Source organism: Cervus elaphus, chromosome 19, assembly GCF_910594005.1.
Source record: "Cervus elaphus chromosome 19, mCerEla1.1, whole genome shotgun sequence".
NCBI lineage: Eukaryota > Metazoa > Chordata > Mammalia > Artiodactyla > Cervidae > Cervus > Cervus elaphus.
This window is the reverse complement of record NC_057833.1, coordinates 87,163,177-87,180,839: the sequence shown is the minus strand read 5'-3', so window position 1 is coordinate 87,180,839 and position 17,663 is coordinate 87,163,177. Positions and strand designations below refer to the sequence as shown.

Genomic DNA, 17,663 nt, shown 5'->3' with positions numbered 1-17,663 from the left:
GTATGTGAGGATGGTCCAGTAGGGAAAGGAGAGAGATTAGCACCTCCACCATGAAGTGATTTTTAGAATTTTATTTTTAGTTATATCATCATTATGGACTTCCAAGGTGATCTTGTGGTGAGGAATCCCCTTGCTAATGTGGGGGACACAGGTTTGATCACTGGTCCAGATAGATTACCCATGTCAAAGAGCAACTAAGCCACAACTACTGAAGCCTGAGTGCCTAGAGCCTCTGCTCCTCAACAGGAGAAGCCACTGCAATGAGGAGCCTGTGCATTGCAACCCAGAGTAGTCCCAGCTCTCCACAACCAGAGAAAGCCGGCACAACAGCGATGAAGACCCAGCACAGCCAAAAATAAAATTTTAAGAACTGTTATTTTTAAAATTGTTTATTGGTTTATATTATTTTATTGAGAGATAGTCAATCTAAAATACTAGTTTATATTAGTTTGCAGGTGTATGTACAACATAGTGATTCAAATGTTTTATCAATTACACTCCATTTATAGTTCTTGTAAAATACTGACTAAATTCCTGTGCTGTACGGTATATCCTTATAGCTTACTTATTTTATATATAGTAGCAACAGGTGAGTTTATTTCTCTCCTTGGGTTCTTGTGTTGTCATAACAAAGATTTTGAATGACAGACTAATTATAATTACTATAGCTCAAGCAAGCAGGATTTCTCAGCTCTTGTCTTGTTGTGCCAAGAATTTGAAACAACAGACTGGTTACGGCTCAGGCAGACAGAACTTTTATTAAGGAGACAGTGGATAGTGAACTCCTGAGACTTGGCAGCAGGTAACCCTGAAGAAGAAGCAACAATCCCTGTTGGCTTTCCTTTTTATACTTCCTCTTGGTTCTGCCCTGTGCAAAATAGGGCTTGTACCTGTCACCAATCAGGAAAGGTAATGCAAATTGGGTGTACGGTCAAGGCCAATCAGGGAAGGGGGTATGTCTGGGACCCTGCAAAATTGGGTTGTTACATGTTCATCTAGGTGTGCGTGGACTGTTTTGAGTGACGGTTGCACGTGACATAACAACAAGCTCTATTGTGTGTGTCTTTCCTATAATTCAGTCTGTTATAATCAGTTGTATGTATGTATAGAATACTTGTTAACCCATAATGGGCTCCTGGCTGCCTAAGGTTACTTGAGGACACAGCTTTGCGTCAGTGGCTCTTGTGTCAGAGTTGGAGAAGCCCCTATGGCTAGTTTGTATCCACTTTGTGCCTAGGGTGCATGGGCAGCAATTGGAAGGATCTCTGTGGTTATTCTTTGTAGCCTATCTGTGAGCTCTCCTGGGCCTGTCTTGGGTAGGGTTTAGAGATCAGCTTGCATCGTTTTTCAGTAGGCTACCTTCTGTTGCTCCTGCCTAACTTCCTGTGTGTATGTGTGTGAATTGTGTCCAACTCCTTGCGTGTGTTTGTGTGTGTGTGTGTGTGTTACTCAGTTGTGTCCAATTCTTTGCAACCCTATGGCCTGTAGATCTCCATGCTCCTCTGTCCATGGAATTCTCCAGGCAAGAATATGGGGGAGTGGTTTGCCATTACCTTCTCCTGGGGATCTTCCACCCAACAGTAGATTGTACTTCTTAATCCCCTACCTCAGTCACACTCCCCACTCCCTGCCACCCCACCCCACCCAATCATTAGTTTGTATCTGTGAGTCTGTTTCTTTTTTATGTTGGAATTTAGATTTTTTTCTTTTCTTTTTTTTTTCTTTTCTTTTAAATTTTGACTGTGCTGGGTGTTCATTGGGTCATGCAGGCTTCTCTAGTTGTGGTACTCTGTGTGGGGGTTTTGGTTTCATCAAGTGCCATTCTCAGTGCTTGGTTGAGATTTTGAAATTCTCCCTCCCACCCCCACCCCTTTAAACTTTAATAGATGTTTCTCCAGAAGTTATTTTAGTAAGTTCTGTTTTCTTTTGACAATAAAGTTGTGAGTGGATCTTCATGTGTTAGGTTATTAATAACATTGTTTTTATCTAAAGGATACTAGAAACTTTAAGAATAAATTGTATTTAAGTATTTGAGTATCATGCTCAAATCAATATCAAATTGTATTTGAGTAAGTCAGAGTAATTGACTGTCGAACAAGAGTAAGCAGTACACGTACATTCATTTTTAGCCTGTATTAAATTAATTATTACTTTTTGCTTTCCTTTTCTCTTTTCCCTTTTAAATAGACTTTTTTTTTGTTGTTGTTATGAAGAGCAGTTTTAGCTTTACAGTAAAATTGAACGGGAAGTGCATAGTTCCCATATATCCAACCCCCCCCAACACACATACCCCAACCACATAGCCTCCGTCACTGTCAACGTCCTGCACCAGCATGTTGGTGATTTCTGAGTTGACTAAATTCCCTTACTTTTGGGAAAGTGAGCAGTTTGATATATGTTGACATTATTCTAAAATTATAACATTCCTTCCATTTTAGAAAGCATATTATTGACCTTATTTCAAAAGAAAAGAAACCAAGACTAGAATTAAATTATTTACTTCCTAGTCAAATTTTATTTTGAAGTTTCCAAATGAAGATTTTCATCTTTAGTAGCAGCAGTTATGATCTCCTTTGATTCCTTCTAATTTATTGAGAACTTGAAGATTTTTCAGCCTTTTCTCCTTTCTTTTAAATGTAAAACGTTCAAACCGGATGTTTGAAATTTTTGTTACAGTTTCTGATTTGGGGACTTCCTGGTGGTCCAGTGGCTAAGATTCTGTGCTCCCAATGCAGGGGACCTGGGTTCGATTCCTGGTCGGGAAACTAGATACCACATGCCACAACTAAAGATTCCACATGCTCCAGCAAAGATCGAAGATCCAGAATACTGCAGCTAAAGACCAGGCGCCGCCAAACAACTAAATATTTAAAAAAAAAAAAAATTCTGGCTTGGAGTATTACTGACAAATATAGATAATTCCAGACGTAGCATGGGGTACAAGTTCCAATTTAGTTTGAATGGACTAGTCCAGAAATGAGTTGATGATTAGGATGCTGCTATCATAAAGGTGAAATGCTAGTTGTGATGCATGGGCTTCTTATCACAGTGACTTCTCTTGTTACAGAGTGCAGGCTCTAGAATGTGGGCTCGGCAGTTGTGGTACATGGCCTTAGTTGCCCCTCGGCATCTTGAAACTTCCTGGATCAGGGATCCAACCCATGTCCCCTGCGTTGGAGGGGGATTCTTAACCACTGGACCACCAGGGAAGTCCCCCTATGTCTATTTTAATGCTAAGCTGTCAGTGTCTTGAAATTCCTAATTTTATAAAATTTAGTTTTATTTATTTCACTGTGTTGGGGCTTAGTTGTGGCATGTGGGATCTTATTGTGCCATGGGGGAGTCTTTTGTTGCAGCTCATGAGCTCTCTAGTTGTGGTGTGGGGACTAAGTAGTTGTGGCTCTCTGGCTTAGTTGCTTCAGGGCATGTTTGATTTTAGTTCCCTTCCTAGGGATTAAACCTGTGTCCCCTGCGTTGCACAGTGGATTTTAAACCACTGGACCACCAAGGAAGTCCCTGATATTCTTAATTTTTGAATAAGTGGCCTAGCTTTTTTATATTGTAATGGGGACTACAAATTATGTAACCAGTCCTGGTCCTGAATAAACAAAGTGTATTATTTAATAAGAAAGAGACAACCCAATAAAAATGTCAAAGACTCGGAACAAAGGGATGCAGAAAGGAACATGAATCATGAATAAACTTGTGAAGGGATCGTCAACCTTACTAAATCTTCATCCTAGTCAGGTATAAACAGATTACAGTGTGATACCATTTTATGTGTTCTGTACTGCTACAAATTATGAAATTTGATTTTACCTAGTATTGGAGAAGTTGTGTTCATATGTTGCTGGTGAATTGGTAAGGTGATCCAATTGAAGACACTTGGGCATTTTTGATAGATGTGAGAATTTGGATGCCCTGTGACCCACCAATTTCCCACTTTGTATATCCCAAAGACATTCTTGTATAAGTATACCTGGCGAGTTGAATAGTAATGTTGATAAAAGCAAAAAAGTAAGCCATACAGATGTTTGTAAACCAACTAGATAAATACATTGTGGCATATTTATATATTATGGAATACCATATAAAGCAGTGAAAATGTAACATGGATAAAGCATAGAAAAATATTAAGTGAAAAAATTCACACCCCTAAATATTTCATTCAGCATACCAGTTTATCAAGCTGAAAAAATGATGATGGGTGGACACATATCTAAACAAAATATTTAAGGACATATGCATATGTGACAGTGTTATATTTTATTTATTTTTTTTTTAGTGTTATACTTTAAAAAGCAATGGGATAATACATAATTAGGATAAAGGTTAGAAGGACAGGGGCACTAGATAATGTTATCGGTGTTCTTATGTGATGTGGTGATTTACAATTTACAGTGTTCATTTTAAGCTTGCTTACATTCATCTTTCCATGTATTTTGTGTGTGTCAAACATTACCTTAAAGAAAGGGGAAAGCTCCTAATGGTTAGACACTTATGACGTAGATGGAGGGGTGGCTTGGAAAGTAGAAAGATAACTAGCATATTACAGAACAGAGGTTTCAAGAAAGAGGAGGTGATCAGCATAAGAGATCAGATAGTTGAATAGGACATGAACTTAATTCCCTTACAGCGCTAACATTTTGTAATTTAAATATTGTGGTTTATGTGTTTTCTATATTTTTCCCATATTTAAAATTACAGAGTTATAAGCAATTATGTTATATAAGTGATATAATTACTTTTAATTTAGTCCATTTAAGTGTTAATATCTTTTATCTTTATCCTTTTTTTTTGTAGTATATCTTCTAATCTGAAAAAGTCTTCCATGAAAACTTCACTTTTAAAAAAACAAGTAATGCCGCCTATTTTTCTAAAACACTGAAATGGGGGCTCTCGTTTCAAGGTAAGTATTAATTTCATATCTTTATCACATTTTTTCAGTAGTTAAATGTAGTAGGAAGATCTGAATATTGGTTACATTGTAAATCTTTTAGTTATCCTGGGGTGGACATAGGAGGGAAATCCTAAGCTTTGTTTAAGATAGATGCTTAGGATTATGTTTACCACATATTTTTTTTTTTTTTTTGGGGGGGAGGAGCGCCTTTATTAAAAAAAAATGTTAGGAAAGGGCTCAGCACTCAAAACCCAGAAGCTTGGCTGGTCTGGCTGAAATGCAGGTGAGAGTCCAAGCCCCTTTAGCTTGTTACTCCCCCCATTTACCACATATTTTAACAAAACTTCATGAAGGAGAGAGGAGGGGTCAGTGGTATTTAAAGATTTTTAGAGAGGTATTAAAAACTGAAAGCTTTTTGGATTTTGCAGTTAAGAGGTCATTGCTGGCTGGTTAGAGGCCATTTTAGGTCTATGATTGTTGCTAAAAATAAGTTTTCAGTAAAGAGTGAAAGAGAAGTTGAAAAAGTGAATATTTTAGCCCTTAAGTGATTTATTAAACCAATATATGGTATGTACTTAGTATGTAGCAATCATTTTTTTAAGCACTGTAGTTATAGTGTATAACTATTAACATATATATATATATATTATATATGTATAAGCCAATATATATCTTGGTTCAAGCTTCTTATAGATAATTTAATGCCCAAATATTTCCCCCCAGCTTTATTTAGATATAATTAACATACAACACTGTATTTGCCGAACTATGTTTATGCCTTTTTTCACTCTTTTGTGTGATAAATTACATGGTCCACCCTAGTTACGCCATTAACAGGGACAGATATTCCCTGCCTGGGTATAACTTGTTTGTTATACTGGGCTGGTGGTCTAGCAGGCAAGTTAGGTGTTGAACAGCACTGGTCACTGTGATAAGTGCTACAAAAGTGAAATAATGACTACCTGAGTGGGGGTGGGAGTGGAAGTTGGTGGTTTGTGAGTTCATTGAGCAGGATAGATTTAAAAGGCAGATTTGGCAGGGCATATGGAAGAGAGAAATCATGTATATGAATGTAGTGTTTTGAGTGGCTAGAAGTGTGATAGTACCATAAGAAAAGTAAGGAAACTACAAAGAAAGACTGGTTATTAGGGGGCAAGCAGATGGGACTGGAACATGAATTCTGTTAGACCTATTTTGATTTTGGAAGTACAGGTAGAAATTTCAGAGTATCTCCCTAAATGTGGAAATATGAGACTAAAATTTAGAAAAAAGATGCAATTTAGGGCCCAAAGATACAAAGTTTGGAGTAATTCACATGAAGTTTAAGCTGTGGAAGGAGGTTACATGTTTAGTATCCTAGCAGAGGCAAACTTTTAGAAATGCCTATTGTGGGAGATGGGAAGGGGGTTCAGGATGGGGAACACATATACACCCGTGGCTGATTCATGGCAATGTATGGCAAAACCACTAAAATATTGTGAAGTAATTAGCCTCCAATTAAAATGAATAAATTTATATAAAAAAGGTTATATATATAAAAAAGAAATGCCTATTGTAAATATTGGTGTTAAAAAATTAATAAAGGGAGAATAAGAAGAAAAATATGAAGGAGAAGGATGGGATGCTTAGATTATGGATTCTAATATCCTAGAAGGGCATTAAGTTTAATTAAATTCAATAACCTAAGGTATAAATATAACCTAATAATGAATAATTATTAGATTAATTGTATAATAAAGTAGCATAGTAATTAGTATGAGATTCTTGATCTGCGAGAACAGATTGAATAGACCAAGATGAATTATAAGAGGTTAAGCAAATGGTTTTACAAAATAGAAAGAAGTGTGAAGAATAAAATAGAATGTTTTTCAAGAAGTTTGCACAGGAACAAAGACAGCAATCATTTTGGAAAGTTAGCCACATGGAAGATATTTTAGCATTTTGTGTGTGCGTGTGCTCAGTCATGTCCGACTCTATGGCCCCATGGACTGTAGCCCACCAGGCTCCTCTGACCATGGAATTTTCCAGGCAGAAACACTGGAGTAGGTTGGCATTTCCTACTCCGGGAGATGAATTTAATACAATAAAACAGATTTTTTAATACCACAGGAAAGTAGGAAGTGTAGAAAAAGGTGAATTGGATACATGGAGGGCTTGTAATTCCTGATGGATAAATTTATTTGGATTTGTTTATTTTTTTTTTTTAATTTTTTTAGTTTTCATTTATTTTTATTAGTTGGAGGCTAATTTCTTTACAATATTGTCATGCTTTTTGCCATACATTGACATGAATCAGCCATGGATTTACATGTGTTCCCCATCCCGATCCCCCCTCCCACCTCCCTCCCCATCCCTTCCCTCTGGGTCTTCCCAGTGCACCAGCCCCGAGCACTTGTCTCATGCATCCAACCTGGACTGGCGATCTGTTTCACACTTGATAATATACATGTTTTGATGCTGTTCTCTCAGATCATCCCACCCTCGCCTTCTCCCACAGAGTCAAAAAGTCTGTTCTATACATCTGTGTCTCTTTTTCTGTCTTGCATATAGGGTTATCGTTACCATCTTTATTTTATTTAAAAAATATTTATGTATTTGACTATGTTGAGTCCTAGTTGCGGCACACAAGGCCTTTCATTGTGGCGCACAGACCTTCTCTGGTTGGGGAGCGTGGGCCCCAGACCATGGGAGTTTCAGTAGACGCAGCACACGGCTCTCAAGTTGTGGTTGGGTTCTGGAGTGTATAGACTCAGTAGTTGTGGCTCACAGGTTCAGTTGCTCCGTGGCATGTGGGATCTTAGTTTCCTGAACAGGAATTGAACCTGTGTCCCTGGCATTGCAAGATAGATTCTTAACCACTGGACCACCAGGGAAGTCCCTGTTTAAATTGTAAAATGTGCATAACAAAATTGACCGTTTGACTATCACTGTTTTCCTTTTTTATGGTAAGTTAACATTTGCTATATATGAATGAGGTCTGCTGCTTCATGTGTACAAAGCAGCTGAATGCTCAGTTTCATCTGTACAGTCATTGCTCACTTTTCTTTACTCACAGCAGATATAGGGACTGAGAAATATTGAAAGAATTAATTGTTTTATTTCATGTTGTCAGGAGTCCATTCTCTTGCTGTTGCTTCTATCTATAAATTGAGAAGTGAAATATCCAAGAGTACTCCCTTTTTAAAAAGTTTAATAAAAAGGAGATTTCCATGGAGAAGTCAGTGACACCCCACTCCAGTACTCTTGCCTGGAAAATCCCATGGATGGAGGAGCCTGGTAGGCTGCAGACCATGGGGTCGCTACGAGTCCGACTTGACTGAGGACTTCACTTTCACTTTTCACTTTCATGCATTGGAGAAGGAAATGGCAACCCACTCCAGTGTTCTTGCCTGGAGAATCCCAGGGATGGCAGAGCCTGGTGGGCTGCCGTCTATGGGGTCACACAGAGTCGGACACGACTGAAGTGACTTACAGCAGCAGCAGCAGTGACTATGTAACATCCAGCTGAAGACTAGCAGGGGGGTACTCTTTCTGCCCCCTTCTGATGCCTATGTCAGAGGCTTTATCTATCTCCTTTATACCTTAATAAAACTTTATTACACACACACACACACACACACACACACACACACACACACACACACACACACACACACACGAGATTTCCAAACCACATCGTGATTGACTAAGAGATGGTGTCAGAGTATAGAAGCAACAAAAAGGTTGTGAAAGACCTTTTCCTGGGAATTCCCTGGCAGTCCAGTGGTTAGGACTCTGAGCTTTCATTGCTATGGGCCCAGATTGAATACCTGGTCTTACAACCCACTCCAGTGTTCTTGCCTGGAGAATCCCAGGGATGGCAGAGCCTGGTGGGCTTCCATCTATGGGGTCGCACAGAGTCGAACACGACTGAAGTGACTTACAGCAGCAGCAGTGACTATGTAACATCCAGCTGAAGACTAGCAGGGGGGTACTCTTTCTGCCCCCTTCTGATGCCTATGTCAGAGGCTTTATCTATCTCCTTTATACTTTAATAAAACTTTATTACACACACACACACACACACACAGGAGATTTCCAAACCACATCGTGATTGACTAAGAGATGGTGTCAGAGTATAGAAGCAACAAAAAGGTTGTGAAAGACCTTTTCCTGGGAATTCCCTGGCAGTCCAGTGGTTAGGACTCTGAGCTTTCATTGCTATGGGCCCAGATTGAATACCTGGTCTGGGAACTAAGATACTGCAAGCTCCAAGGTGAGGCCAAAAAATAAAGTAAGATAAAATAACACACACACACACACACACAAAATAACACAAAACTTCCCTCTAAACTTCCCTCTAAGGAAGAGGTCTGGTTACTTTGCTCATTGACATTGAATACTAAGAAAAAAACAGCTGTAGAACCTCAGATTGTCTCTAAATCCTGTGCTCCCTAGCTCCTAAAGCTAATGAAGTATAAAAATACATTAGCCTTCCCCTGTTTGCCTTTTTATACTGTTGATGGGGTTCTCAAGTCAAGAATGTTGTAGTGGTTTGCCATTCCCTTCTCCAGTGGGCCACATTTTCAGATGAATGAGCTTAAATAAATGTTAAGCCATCCACAACTCTATGTGACTTTATTGTTCTTACTTTATCATCATATTTCATCCTATCAACAACTTGCCTCTAAAATGGAAGTTATCCACAGTTTATAGATGAAGAAATCCTTAAATTGGAGGTATGTACAAATGTGGGCATCTGGAAAGAGGTCAACATGTTCTTCCTAAACTTTGGCCATTTTAACTTTTTTAAGTGTACAGTTTCCTGACATAAATATATTCATAGTGTTGTGCACCCATCGGCACTATCCATCTCCACAACTTATTCTATCACCCCCAAACCCAGATAACCATTATTCTGTGAAGTTGTCTGTGTCTGTGGATTTGCCTCTTCTGTTTAGGTCTTCTAAGTGCAATCACACAGTGTTTGTCCTTTCGTGATTGGTTTATTTCACTTCGCATAGGTGTCTTCAAGGTTCATCTATGTTTAGCATGTATCACAATGTCTCTCTTAAGGCTGAATAAATATTCCATTGTATGTATTAATATGTACCACATTTTGTTTATCCACCCATCTATTGAGTCAAATATGACTTGCTTCCACCTTTGGCTGTTGTTAATAATACTGCCGTAAACATGGGTGTAGAAATATTGCTGGATCATTTGGTGGAGTGAGGTGAAAGTTCCTCAGCCATGTCCGACTCTTTGCGACCCCATAAGACTACACAGTCCATGGGATTCTCCAGGCCAGAATACTAGGAGTGGGTAGCCTTTCCCTTCTCCAGGGGATTTTCCGAACCCTGGGATCGAACCCAGGTCTCCTGCATTGCAGGCAAATTGTTTACCAGCTTAGCCAGGAGGGAAGCCATGGGTCATATGGTAATTCTATTTAAATATTTTAGGAACTACCATACTCTTTCACAGTATTTGCACCATTTTTCATTCCCACCAGTAATATACAAGGGTTTACAGTTTCTTCACATCTTTGCCTTAATTTGGTTTATAGTGTGTTTTTGGTTTTGAGCACTGGAACGTTTTAAGTATATTTCCTTAAAAGAAGGTTTGTCATAGATTGTTTTCTAGTAGTCTTAGAAGGAATGGAAATCTTCATGCTCTGTTGTAAGGTCAGAACTGGTATTTCTTTACCAGTAGTCACCTAGTTATTAATAAATTTTAGTGAGAGATCCTCACAAAATGAAAATTACGGGGCTTTGGAAGGAATACATTGCCAAAAACTTAGTTATTCTGTGTAATCTGACTGTAATGTTTACTGTACTAAGGACCGTCACTTGGCTTAAGAGAAAGCTATGTGTTTTAATTTTTGAGCAGGAATAACTATTATTTCCGAGGATTGGACAGTATGATTAAATGAGTTAGAATGCTTCCCCTCCCCCAACAGACGTACTTGGAAATTGGAAATTTTCTAAGGAGCTGGAGAGAGTTTCATTCTTTTGTTGACTGACACACTGTTTAATAGTTGGGAAAACACATTCCTTGTTCAGATGGATTGAAGACCAATCAGAGTTATTAAGCAAAAAAAAGTGCTGATGGGATTATAGTTTCTGCAGAGAGGTTTTTGAAAGTTTGTACCTTGTTTGCAGTTGTCATTAAGATTTGGAAATATTGAAATAGTTCATATTCATTGGCTTCAGTATTGTTATAATTTTGCTTCTCCCAGGTAAATCTTATGTTTCAACTGTATCATATGGTAATGATAAACCTGAAAGTAATAAACTTGAAAAAGTTTATTTTAGAAGCTGCTTGTCATGTTATATGAACATTATGAGTAAACTGAGTGGTTTAAACTTGTCTTCTAGTTTTTACTAGTTCCTCTTATTCCAGTTCGTTGCCACAGGGTTCTTTTTGTTTAATATGCACTAGATGTTTATGCATTAGAAAAATGTTCATAAAGATTATATTGTTGAGTGTCTACTGTTTCTGGTTCTTTGATAACATGCTTTTTGCTTTAACTCAGAAAATAACTGTGGTTAGATTGTCATATAGTCTGCCACAGACAGTAAGGATATTGTGATAGAAATTCTGCTGTCTATGTAGCATGACCTTTCAAAACTGTTTTCTTTGCTGCAAGCGTCTCCCTTAGCCTTTTGACTGCCACATGACAGAGGAAGTAGCATATATAAGGCGACATAAACGACTTCCTTGTTGATCTCGTTTATGTTGATGATGAGCTAGTTTTATGCATTATACATAGAGTACATTTTAAGGGTAAGTTTAAAAAATTTTTTTATTAGAGTATAATTGATTTGCAATATAGTGTTGTGTTGTTTCCGGTGTACAACAAAATGAATCAGTTATACATATATCCACTCTTTTTTTTTTTTTTTTGAAAGATTCTTTTCCCATATGGACCATCACAGATTACTGAGTAGATAGGTTCCTGTTAGTTACCTATTTTATATAAAATATTTTATATAGGTATACAGGTAACTAATGAAGTAGTGTGTATATGTCAATCTTAATGTCCCAATTTATCCCGCCCCCTTAGTGTAATTTTTAAAAGAAAATAATAGTAAATTATAATAGTAAAAATTGAAATGGAAAATCATTTATGTTACTTTGAAGAAAGGTCTAACTTTTTTTTTCAGAGTTTTAAGAATTATTAATTACTGAAGATTATTATATACAGCTGATGACTACAGATCTAGTATTTTTGTGGCAAAGATTTTAAAGCAGCTTTGGAATTGTCTTTCTCTTGTTTCTGAAGATTCTTTTTTAGAACTGTGAAAGGGTCTAGGGAACCTGAGAAAGCACCAGCTTGATTTTAAACTGTGATCTTATTTTCCACTAGTAGTTTAGCTCTGTAATGTAAGTATTTATTTATTCATCATTCAGCAAATAGTTACTGAGGTCCTGTATCAGTCATGGTGCACAAAGAACCGCAAAGATGACAGAACATGTCCCTGTCATTCAGGAACTCACTGTTTAGATTTCAGCAAAGGAGGCAGGAGTAGAGCTGAGCAGGATCACAACTCCTTGCTGCAGATGCTAATGTCACTTCCCTCCTGGAATCTAGAGATACAGACAAAGTTGATGAGGAGTAGTAGTTAGGGCCATGAGGATAGTTAGGATTCTTAGGTAGGAATAATGCTGGAAAAGAAGCAACTGCCAGTGATAGAAGAAAATCTAGAGCTTGGGTTTGATTATCATTAACCCTGAGATCATAGGCACAGTAAAATGGGGAATGGGTTCCCATCAAATGGGTTCTTCAGGCTAGGTGCTGCCGAGGAACTTTACACCTGTTACCGCTGTTAATCCATTTTGAAAGAGTGTGAAATTTAGAATCTATGCGGAAGAGCACATGAGAACCTAAATTTATAATTTAAAGAATGATGAAAAATGAACAACTCTGCATAACAGCCAGATTAATCATAGGTGCTTTCTTCTATCTTGCTTCCTCTCTGCAAGCTATTCTTTACTGAATTTTTGTTATTTTCTTGCTTTTCTTTTTAACATTACTATCTCTGTTCATCTCTCTCTCTGAACGATATAAGGCTTTGAGTAAGTGGAATCATATTGTATATATTCTTTTTTATTTCTCTTAATATTATTTACACGATTCATTTATGGTAGTTTGTATAGCTTTAGTAATTTCCTATATTGTAAAATGTATAATTTATTGAACCATTCTGTTTTTTGAAATTTTAGCTGTTTTTGGTTGCTCTGGATATTTATTGCTGCGCGTGGGCTTTCTCTGGCTGCAGTGGGTGGGGCAGCTCTTCATTGCAGTGTGGAGGCTTCTCATTGCAGTGGCTTCTCCATTTGAGCACCACAGGCTGTAGGTGTGCAGGCTTCAGCCGTCGTGGCCCGCGGGCTCTAGAGCACATGGTATATGTCTAGTGTAGTTGTGGCAAACAGGCTTGGTTACTACGCAGCATGTGGAATCTTCCTGGTGCAGGGATCTAACCTGTGTCCCCTGCATTGGCAGGTGGACTCTCATCCACTGTCCACCAGGGAGGTCCTGATCCATTCTGTTAATGCGCATTTAGTTTGTGTCTAGTTTTTGCATATTATGAAAAGTTTCACATTCCACACCCATGTACATGTTGACAACTTGGATAAGAGGTTTCCTGGCATGGATGCCTAGTGAAGGAATTTTTGATGCCAACATTCTTGGAAGAGGTTGAATCAGTTTACTCTCCCTCCAGATCTGTGAAATGTTATCTCATTGTGCTTTTAATTTACTTTCCTTGGTGACTAATGATATTTATGGTATATACTCCCAATATGTTAATGGGACTTTTGGCTCCTGTGAAATTTCTATTTAATTATTTTGCACATTTTTCTCTTGGGTTTGTGTTCTTTGTATATTCGTTTCTCACTGTGATGTATAAAAATTGTTTATTTGATCAATTTGTATTCACTTGTTTAACATTTATCAGTGAGTCTCCTGTTGTTTTTTGTGTAAAGAATAGTACCTTAATGTGGCCTACCAGAATGTGGATTTGGCCAGCCCCTCCACTACCATTCTGCCTCTGTTTTCCACTTCTCTCTGTTCCAAATGGTAGTCTTTGAATTCCTCAGATAATTAAGGTTTCTTAGACCTTTGCATATGTTCTTTCTCATTTTGGCTAGCCAATTTCCTCTCTTCCATTAAGACTGTTCAAATATCCCTTTCTCTGGGAAAGTACTCTTGTCTCTCCCTGCCTCAAATCCATGTACTTTGTGTCTCTATACTTGGGAAAAATATGGTAGTTTTAATCAGATGATTAGTCAAGAGGAGAAAGCAAGCTGTCAACATGTCCATTTCTACCAGGGGATTACAAAGCGTATGTGCAGAGTGATAAACAAGGATGAAAGCTAAATGAGGAATGATTTCGGAACATCATAATTGTAGCCTCATCAGTGTCCCCACTCCTCTTCATAGTTCTGTTTTCTGTTTGAATGGAGAAGGGTGATTCGAAAAACTCAGTGGTAGAGTACACAGCAGTAGAGTACACAGCATTGGACTGAATGTAACTGAGGGAGCATGTGTGAGTTTTTTTTTTTTAATAAAGTGAAACAGTTGAAGTACAATATTATGTTCGTTTCAGGTGGACTGCATATGATTTGACATATGCATATATTATGAAAAGGGTTTCCCTGGTGGCTTAGATGGTAAGGAATCCACCTGCTATACAGATTAGGTTCGACCCCTGGATGGGGAAAGATCCCTTGGAGAAGGAAATGGCTGCCCACTCCAGTATTCTTGCTTAGAGAATCACATGAACGGAGGAGCCTGGCAGGCTGTAGTCCATAGGGTTGCACAGAGTTGGACATGCCTGAAGCAACTTAGCGTACACACATACATTATGAAATGATCACCACTAGATGGTCTAGTACCCATCTATCCCTAAACAAAGTTATTACAATTTATTATTGACCCTGTTCCTTATGCTGTATATTAGATACTTATGGCTTTTTAAAAAATTATATAACTGGAGGCTTGCGCCTTCCCCCTTTATGGCTAAGTAATATTCCATTATAGATACAGATATTAGATCTTTATCAAGTTGTCTGTTGATGGACACTTAGATTGCTTCCATATCTTGACTGTTGTAAGTAATGCTACAGTGGACATTGGAATGCATATATCTTTTTGAATTAGTGTTTTGGTTTGTTTCAGGCAAATGCCCAGAAGTGAAACTGCTGGCAGTTCTATTGTTAATTTTTTGAAGAACCTCCATACTGTTTTTCAGTAATGGCTGCTCCAGTATACAGTCCCACCTACAGTGCACAGTTTCTTTAACCGGGGTCTACTAGTGCATTATCTCTGCTTTAGTTAATTGGTCAGGCAGTCACTGAATTCAGGTTCCAGGGGAGGGAATGTAGCCCTCACTTCCCAAAAGGAGTAAAGTGAAAGAATTTGGGGGCTTTTTAAAAATTCTTTCCAGGTCACTAGGCAGAACTCTTTGCCATGTAATTATAAAGTCTTTTTGAGTTTTCCATATTCTGTTAATTAATTTGGATTGTTAAAGCTCTCTTTCATTGTCAGTACATTTTAATTTCCTTGAGAGTATTCCCTCAGTTTCCACATGATGTCAGTTTTGAAGTTGAGAAGTGAAGGCAAATGAATCTCTAATGGTAGCTTTTTTTTACTTTAAAAAAAGATCAAAGACAAGAGGCAAAAGTAATGCTGTTTTAATGCCAACAAATTAGACAGCCTAAAGTAAATAGATCGATTTCCAGAAACATAACCTACCAAGAATGAATGATGAAGAATTAGAAAATCTGAACAAATATTACTAGTAAAGAGATTGATCAGTAGTAGAAAACTCTTAACAAACTAAAGTTCAGGACCAGATAGGTCCATTGGTGAATTCTACTAAACATTTAAGGAATTATCAGTCTTTCTCAAACCCTTTGAAAAAAATCTCAGAGGAAAAGAAAAACACTTCCAAACTTATTTTATGAGGCTAGCTAGCATTGCCTTGATACCAAAACCAGACAAGAACACTGCAACAAAAGAAAATTACAGGCTCATACCCCTGATGAACACAGATGCAAAAATCCTCAAAGAAATATTAAATCAAATTCAGTATGTTAAAAGAATCATACACCATGATCAGTTCAGTTCAGTTCAGTCACTCAGTCCTGTCCTACTCTTTGCGACCCCATGAACCGCAGTACACCAGGCCTTCCTGTCCATCACCAGCTCCCGGAGTCCACCCAAACCCATGTCCATTGTGTCGGTGATGCCATCCAACCATCTCATCCTCTGTCGTCCCCTTCTCCTCCCGCCCTCAATCTTTCCCAGTATCAGGGGTTTTTTCCATTGAGTCAGCTCTCCACATCAGGTGGCCAAAGTATTGGAGTTTCAGCTTCAACATCAGTCCTGATAACACTCAGGACTGATCTCCTTTAGGATGGACTGGTTGAATCTCCCTGCAGTCCAAGGGACTCTCAAGAGTCTTCTCCAACACCACAGTTCAAAAGCATGAATTCTTCGGTGCTCAGCTTTCTTTTTTTTTTTTTCTTTGTCACGTCAGTCGTGTCCGACTCTGTGTGACCCCATAGACGGCAGCCCACCATGCTCCCCCGTCCCTGGGATTCTCCAGGCAAGAATACTGGAGTAGGTTGCCATTTCCTTCTCCATCAGCTTTCTTTATAGTCCAACTCTCACATCCATACATGACTACTGGAAAAACCATAGCCTTGACTAGATGGACCTTTGTTGGCAAAGTAATGTCTCTGCTTTTTAATATGCTATCTAGGTTGGTCATAACTTTCCTCCCAAGGAGCAAGCGTCTTTTAATTTCACGGCTGCAGTCACCATCCGCACTGATTTTGGAGCCCAGAAAAATAAAGTGAGCCCCTGTTTCCACTGTTTGCCCATCTATTTGCCAGGAAGTGATGGAACCGGATGCCATGATCTTAGTTTTCTGAATGTTGAGCTTTAAGCCAACTTTTTCACTCTCCTCTTTCACTTTCATCAAGAGGCCCTTTAGTTCTTCTTCACTTTCTTCATATCACTTTTAGTTTTTCTTCACCACCACTTAAGGTTGGTGGCATCTGCATATTTGAGGTTGACATAGCTAGGAATAAATTTACGGACAAGGCAATGGCAGCCCACTCCAGTACTCTTGCCTGGAAAATCCCATGGACGGAGGAGTCTGGTAGGCTGCAGTCCGTGGGGTTGCGAAGAGTCAGATGCGACTGAACGACTTCACTTTCACTTTTCACTTTCATGCATATGAGAAGAAAATGGCAACCGACTCCAGTGTTCTTGCCTGGAGAATCCCAGGGACGGGGGAGCCTGGTGGGCTTCCATCTATGGGGTCGCACAGAGTCAAACACGACTGAAGCGACTTAGCAGCAGCAGGAGTAAATTTAACCAAGGAGATCACAGACTGAAAACTATGAGACATTGATGAAAGTGAAGAAGACACAAGTAAATGGACAGATTTATGAGTTGGAAGAATTAATATTGTTAAAATATTCTTTCTGTTGAAAGCAATCTATAGATTCAGTAGAACCGCTATCAAAGTTCAAATTACAGGGAGTTCTCTAGCAGTCTAGTGGTTAAGTATCTGCCTGGCAATGCAGGGGAAGCAGGTTCTATCCTTGGTTGGGAAGCTAAGATTCCACATGTTGGAGAGCAAGTAAGGCTGTGAGTCACAGCTGCTGACCTGTGTGCCACAGCTAGAGAGCCCAGGTGCCGCAACCACTGAGCCTGCACACCACAACTAGAGAGAGTCTGTGCACTGAAGCAAAAGATCCTGAATGT

General features: G+C 38.7%; 1 protein-coding gene across 2 annotated transcripts in view; it reads left to right on the top strand.

The window, feature by feature from the left end:
• Nucleotides 1–17,663, top strand: part of PIK3CB (phosphatidylinositol-4,5-bisphosphate 3-kinase catalytic subunit beta) — a 181,214-nt gene that overhangs the window by 45,826 nt on the left and 117,725 nt on the right. For both annotated transcript variants that reach the window (XM_043874129.1, XM_043874130.1), the window contains exon 2: nucleotides 4,804–4,909. The gene's annotated coding sequence lies outside the window, so the exon portion shown is untranslated. The remainder of the gene's footprint in view (nucleotides 1–4,803; nucleotides 4,910–17,663) is intronic.